We start from the raw sequence: 6740 nt of genomic DNA, 5'->3' as shown, positions 1-6740 counted from the left end.
TCTGTTCCTTAAAGGGACAGTTCACTCACAATACAGACATTGAGGCTGTGCCAGAGAAACATATATTAATGTTTCATGCCACATACAGTAAGATAACATATATTATAGATGTCTTATACCATATTGTTTTTGTGTTCATCTTGGCCATGTTCTGTTATAATCTCCACCCGGCACAGCCAGAAGAGGACTGGCCACCCCACATAGCCTGGTTCCTCTCTAGGTTTCTTCCTAGGTTTTGGCCTTTCTAGGGAGTTTTTCCTAGCCACCGTGCTTCTACACCTGCATTGCTTGCTGTTTGGGGTTTTAGGCTGGGTTTCTGTACAGCACTTTGAGATATCAACTGATGTACGAAGGGCTATATAAATCAATTTGATTTGATTTGATTTGATTCTACATTCACTGATCCCAGTCAAGGAATGAAGAACGGAAAAAGCTCTAATTTAAATGATTTGAATAAGCACAACTACTCCATGGCTCGTTGCTGATAATTCTAATCCCTGTGCACAAGTTCCCAGATGTTTGACTTTATCTATTACTGATGTAGCATCCAGAGGTTCAAACCTCTTGGTGTAATGGCTAAGATTGGACTGAGAGAATCAAGGTCACAGGTTCAAGTCATGCCATATCTACTACATGGGATGTGAGATCTATCCATCTATCAATGTGTGTGGGAATAGGCATGTGTGTGTATGTATGTATGTATGTATGTATGTATGTGTGTGTGTTATATCACAGAAGAAAAGCACTCCTTTCATCTTGTCTACTGCTGCACCATGGAAACCATATGTCATGTTCTCTCTCTCTCTCTCTCTCACACACACACACACACACTCACGCACGCACGCACGCACGCATGCGCGCACACACACACACACACACACACACACACACACACACACACACACACACACACAAACAATGTCTTACTATACATATCAAGACTTTTTGGATTCCCATTCAAAATTCTACCTTCCCATACCCCTATCTTCCCCTACCCCAACAATAAACCTTAACCTTAACCTTAACCCTAACCCCTAACCCTAAATGTAAGCATAATAAGCCTAATTCTTAACCATAAACCTAACCACTATCCTCTAACCTTAACAATAACCCTAATTCTAACCTTAACCCTAATTTGAACCCTAAGCCTAAAATAGCCTTTTTACAAGTGAGGACCGGCAAAATGTCCTCAGTTCTCTGCATTTTAGTTGGTTTGCTATTCTTGTGAGGACTTCTGGTACTCACAAGTATTGTAAAATGTGTATACAAACACACACACACACACAAATAGTATTATAATTTATCATTACCAACAGGATAGGAGACCGGTCAAACACACACGTAGATGACAGTAAGCAAGCAGCCCTTTGGTAACAGCACAGTCAGTAGGGGATCACCATGGCAACAGTCAGTAATGGGTTACGATAGCAACAACACAGCGCAGAATCAAAACACCAGTTTGATTTCATTCAGCCTTTATTTGACAATTTTGTCCAGATGACCTATGTGAACCATTAGGCCTACCAATGATGACCTGGAGACAGACACAGCTGCAGACTGAGACAACCACCACACAAATCAAATCAAAGTTTATTAGTCAAGTACACAGTTTAGTAGATGTTACAGCAGATGCAGCGAGCTCCTAACAGTCAATGAAATGTCAAACAGGTACACAAACAAATCAAATTAACAACCCAAATAGCACTGTAACAGTAATCCAAATGCAATCTATACGTATCTACACCGTATCTACACCGGCAGAATTTACACAAGATATACTAGGAATGATATGTACAGCAGTAGATATATTAGAGTGAGCTATGTCAAGAATCCACTAAATAAATAAATATGTGGTGTGTATAAATAGTGTATAAAAAGTGTGTAAAATAGTGTGTAAAATGCAACATTAGAATGAGCAACATTATAAGGAACTATTTTGAGAATACACAAGTATATATTGTATATAAATACACAGTACAAAACCCCATAGCAAAATGGATAGAATTGCAGGAAATTAGCTTCCGGACCTGAGTCCGGAATATAAATAGTGTATATGTACAGTATGTGAATGGTGTGTATAGACAGTATGGACAGTATGTGAATGGTGTGTATAGACAGTATAGACAGTATGTGAATGGTGTGTATAGTCAGTATGGACAGTATGTGAATGGTGTGTATAGACAGTATGGACAGTATGTGAATGGTGTGTATCGACAGTATGGACAGTATGTGAATGGTGTGTATAGACAGTATGGACAGTATGTGAATGGTGTGTATAGACAGTATGGACAGTATGTGAATGGTGTGTATAGACAGTATAGACAGTATGTGAATGGTGTGTATAGTCAGTATGGACAGTATGTGAATGGTGTGTATAGACAGTATGGACAGTATGTGAATGGTGTGTATAGACAGTATAGACAGTATGTGAATGGTGTGTATAGTCAGTATGGACAGTATGTGAATGGTGTGTATAGACAGTATGGACAGTATGTGAATGGTGTGTATAGACAGTATAGACAGTATGTGAATGGTGTGTATAGACAGTATGGACAGTATGTGAATGGTGTGTATAGACAGTATAGACAGTATGTGAATGGTGTGTATAGTCAGTATGGACAGTATGTGAATGGTGTGTATAGACAGTATGGACAGTATGTGAATGGTGTGTATAGACAGTATAGACAGTATGTGAATGGTGTGTATAGACAGTATGGACAGTATGTGAATGGTGTGTATAGACAGTATAGACAGTATGTGAATGGTGTGTATAGACAGTATAGACAGTATGTGAATGGTGTGTATAGTCAGTATGGACAGTATGTGAATGGTGTGTATAGACAGTATAGACAGTATGTGAATGGTGTGTATAGACAGTATAGACAGTATGTGAATGGTGTGTATAGTCAGTATGGACAGTATGTGAATGGTGTGTATAGACAGTATAGACAGTATGTGAATGGTGTGTATAGTCAGTATAGACAGTATGTGAATGGTGTGTATAGTCAGTATGGACAGTATGTGAATGGTGTGTATAGACAGTATAGACAGTATGTGAATGGTGTGTATAGTCAGTATGGACAGTATGTGAATGGTGTGTATAGACAGTATGGACAGTATGTGAATGGTGTGTATAGACAGTATGGACAGTATGTGAATGGTGTGTATAAACAGTATGGACAGTATGTGAATGGTGTGTATAGACAGTATGGACAGTATGTGAATGGTGTGTATAGACAGTATAGACAGTATGTGAATGGTGTGTATAGTCAGTATGGACAGTATGTGAATGGTGTGTATAGACAGTATAGACAGTATGTGAATGGTGTGTATAGTCAGTATGGACAGTATGTGAATGGTGTGTATAGACAGTATAGACAGTATGTGAATGGTGTGTATAGTCAGTATGGACAGTATGTGAATGGTGTGTATAGACAGTATGAACAGTATGTGAATGGTGTGTATCGACAGTATGGACAGTATGTGAATGGTGTGTATAGACAGTATGAACAGTATGTGAATGGTGTGTATCGACAGTATGGACAGTATGTGAATGGTGTGTATAGACAGTATGGACAGTATGTGAATGGTGTGTATAGACAGTATGGACAGTATGTGAATGGTGTGTATAGACAGTATGGACAGTATGTGAATGGTGTGTATAAACAGTATGGACAGTATGTGAATGGTGTGTATAGTCAGTATGGACAGTATGTGAATGGTGTGTATAGACAGTATGGACAGTATGTGAATGGTGTGTATAAACAGTATGGACAGTATGTGAATGGTGTGTATCGACAGTATGGACAGTATGTGAATGGTGTGTATCGACAGTATGGACAGTATGTGAATGGTGTGTATAGACAGTATGGACAGTATGTGAATGGTGTGTATAGACAGTATGGACAGTATGTGAATGGTGTGTATAGACAGTATGGACAGTATGTGAATGGTGTGTATCGACAGTATGGACAGTATGTGAATGGTGTGTATCGACAGTATGGACAGTATGTGAATGGTGTGTATCGACAGTATGGACAGTATGTGAATGGTGTGTATAGACAGTATGGACAGTATGTGAATGGTGTGTATAGACAGTATGGACAGTATGTGAATGGTGTGTATAAACAGTATGGACAGTATGTGAATGGTGTGTATAGTCAGTATGGACAGTATGTGAATGGTGTGTATAGACAGTATGGACAGTATGTGAATGGTGTGTATAAACAGTATGGACAGTATGTGAATGGTGTGTATCGACAGTATGGACAGTATGTGAATGGTGTGTATCGACAGTATGGACAGTATGTGAATGGTGTGTATAGACAGTATGGACAGTATGTGAATGGTGTGTATAGCAGTAGTTACAGTGCATTCAGAAAGTATTCAGACCCCTTGACTTTTTCCACATTTTGTTATGTTACAGACTTTTTCAGACCCTTGACTTTTTCCACATTTTGTTATGTTACAGCCTTTTTTTCCTTATCAATCGACACACAATACCCCCCTAATGACAAAGCAAAAACAGAAATACCTTATTTACATAAGTATTCAGACTCTTTGCTATGAGACTCGAAATTGAGCTCAGGTGCATCCTGTTTCCATTGATCATCCTTGAGATGTTTCTACAACTTGGAGTCCAGCTGTGCTAAATTATATTAATTGGATATGATTTAGAAAGGCACACACCTGTCTATATAAGGTCCAACAGTTGTACAGTGCATGTCAGAGCAAAAACCAAGCCACAAGGTCGAAACAATTGTCCATAGAGCTCAGAGACAGGATTTTGTTAAGACAGATCTGGGGAAGGGTACCAAAACATTTCTGCAGCATTGAAGGTCCACAAGAACACAGTGGCCTCCATCAATCTTAAATGGAAGAAGTTTGAATCCACCAAGACTCTTCGTAGAGCTGGCCACCCGGGCCAAACTGAGCAATCAGGGGGCGAAGGGCCTTGTTCAGGGAGGTGACCAAGAACCCTTTTTGACAGAGCTCCAGAGTTCCTCTGTGGAGATGGGAGAACCTTCCAGAAGGACAGCCATCTCTGCAGCACTCCACCAATCAGGCCTTTATGGTAGAGTGGCTAGACGGAAGCCACTCCTCAGTAAAAGGCACATTACAACCCGCTTGGAGTTTGCCAAAAGGCACCTAAAGGAGTCTCAGACCATGAGAAACAAGAATCTCTGGTCTGATGAAACCAAGATTGAACTCTTTGGCCTGAATGCCCAGCGTCACATCTGGTGGAATAAATTTGCTAAATTTTCTAAAAACCTGTTTTTGCTTTGTCATTATGCAGTACTATGTGTAGATTGGTGAGGAAAACAATTAAATTAATTAATTTTAGAATAAGGCTCTAACGTAAAAAAATTTGGAAAAAGTCAAGGGTTCTGAATACTTTCCGAATGCAGCCATGACTAGAATACAGTATATACATATAAAGTGAGTAAAACAATATGTAAACATTATTAAAGGGACCATTGTTCAATGACTCTATGTACATAGTGCAACGGTCTCTAAAGTTTAGGGTAGAGTACCGGGTGGTAGCCGGCTGGTGACAGTGTCTGATGTTCAGGGCAGAGGCCGGCTAGTGGTGACTGTTTAACAGTCTGATGGTCTGGAGATAGAATCGGTTTATCAGTCTCTTGGTCCCAGCATTGATGCACATGTACTTTCTCCACCATCTAGATTGTAGCAGGTGTACAGGCTGGGGTCTTTCATGAACTTCTTGGCCTTCCTTTGACACTGTAGATGTCCTGGAGGGCAGGCAGTGGGCCCCCGATGATGTGTTGGGCTGACTGCACCATCCTCTGGAAAGCCTTGCGGTTGCAGACGGTGCAATTGCTGTACCAGGCGGTGATACAGCCCGACAGGATGTTCTCAATGGTGCATCTGTAGAAGTCGGTGAGGGTCTTAGGGGCCAAGACAAATTTCTTCAACCTCCTGATGTTGAAGAAGCACTGTTGCACCTTCTTCACCCTACTGTCTGTGTAAAGGGAGCGTTTCAGGTCATCAGTGATTTGCACGCAGAGAAACTTGAAGCTTTTGACCCGCTCCGCTGCCGTCTCGTTGATGTGGATATGGGTGTGCACTGTGCTGTCTGCTGTAGTTCACAATCATCTTCTTCACTTTGTTGTTGTTGAGGGAGAGGTTTTTTTCCTGGGACCATTCCGCCATGGAACTCACCTCCTTCCTGTAGGCTGTCTCGAAATTGTTGGTAATCAGGCCTAACAATGTTGTGTCGTCAGCAAACTTGATGATTGGAGACATGCATGGCCACGCAGTCATGGGTGAACAGGGACTGAGCATGCACCCCTGTGGGACCCCCATTTTGAGGATCAGCGTGGCCAAGGTGTTGTTGCCTACCTTCACCACTTGAGGTCGGCCCTTCAGGAAGTCCAGGACCCTTTTGCACAGGGAGGGGTTCAGACCCATGGTCCTGAGCTTAATGATGAGCTTGGAGGGTACTATGGTGATGAAGGCTGAACAGCATTCTAACATAGGTATTTCTCTTGTAAAGGTGGGATAGGGCAATGTGCAGTGCAATGGCGATTGCATAATCTGTGGATCTGTTGGGGCGCAATCCATATTGTAGTGGGTCTATGGTGTCAGGTAAGATGGAGGTGAAATGGTCCTTAATTAGCCTCTCAAAACACATATGATTACAGAATTAAACTCCTACGGGGCGATAGTAATTTAGTTCAGTTACCTTCCCTTTCTGTGTACAGGAACAATAGTGGACA

This window comes from Oncorhynchus mykiss, chromosome 2, assembly GCF_057628025.1.
Source record: "Oncorhynchus mykiss isolate SJ-2025 chromosome 2, ASM5762802v1, whole genome shotgun sequence".
Classification (NCBI taxonomy): Eukaryota; Metazoa; Chordata; class Actinopteri; order Salmoniformes; family Salmonidae; genus Oncorhynchus; species Oncorhynchus mykiss.
Note: the sequence above shows the minus strand (reverse complement) of the source record.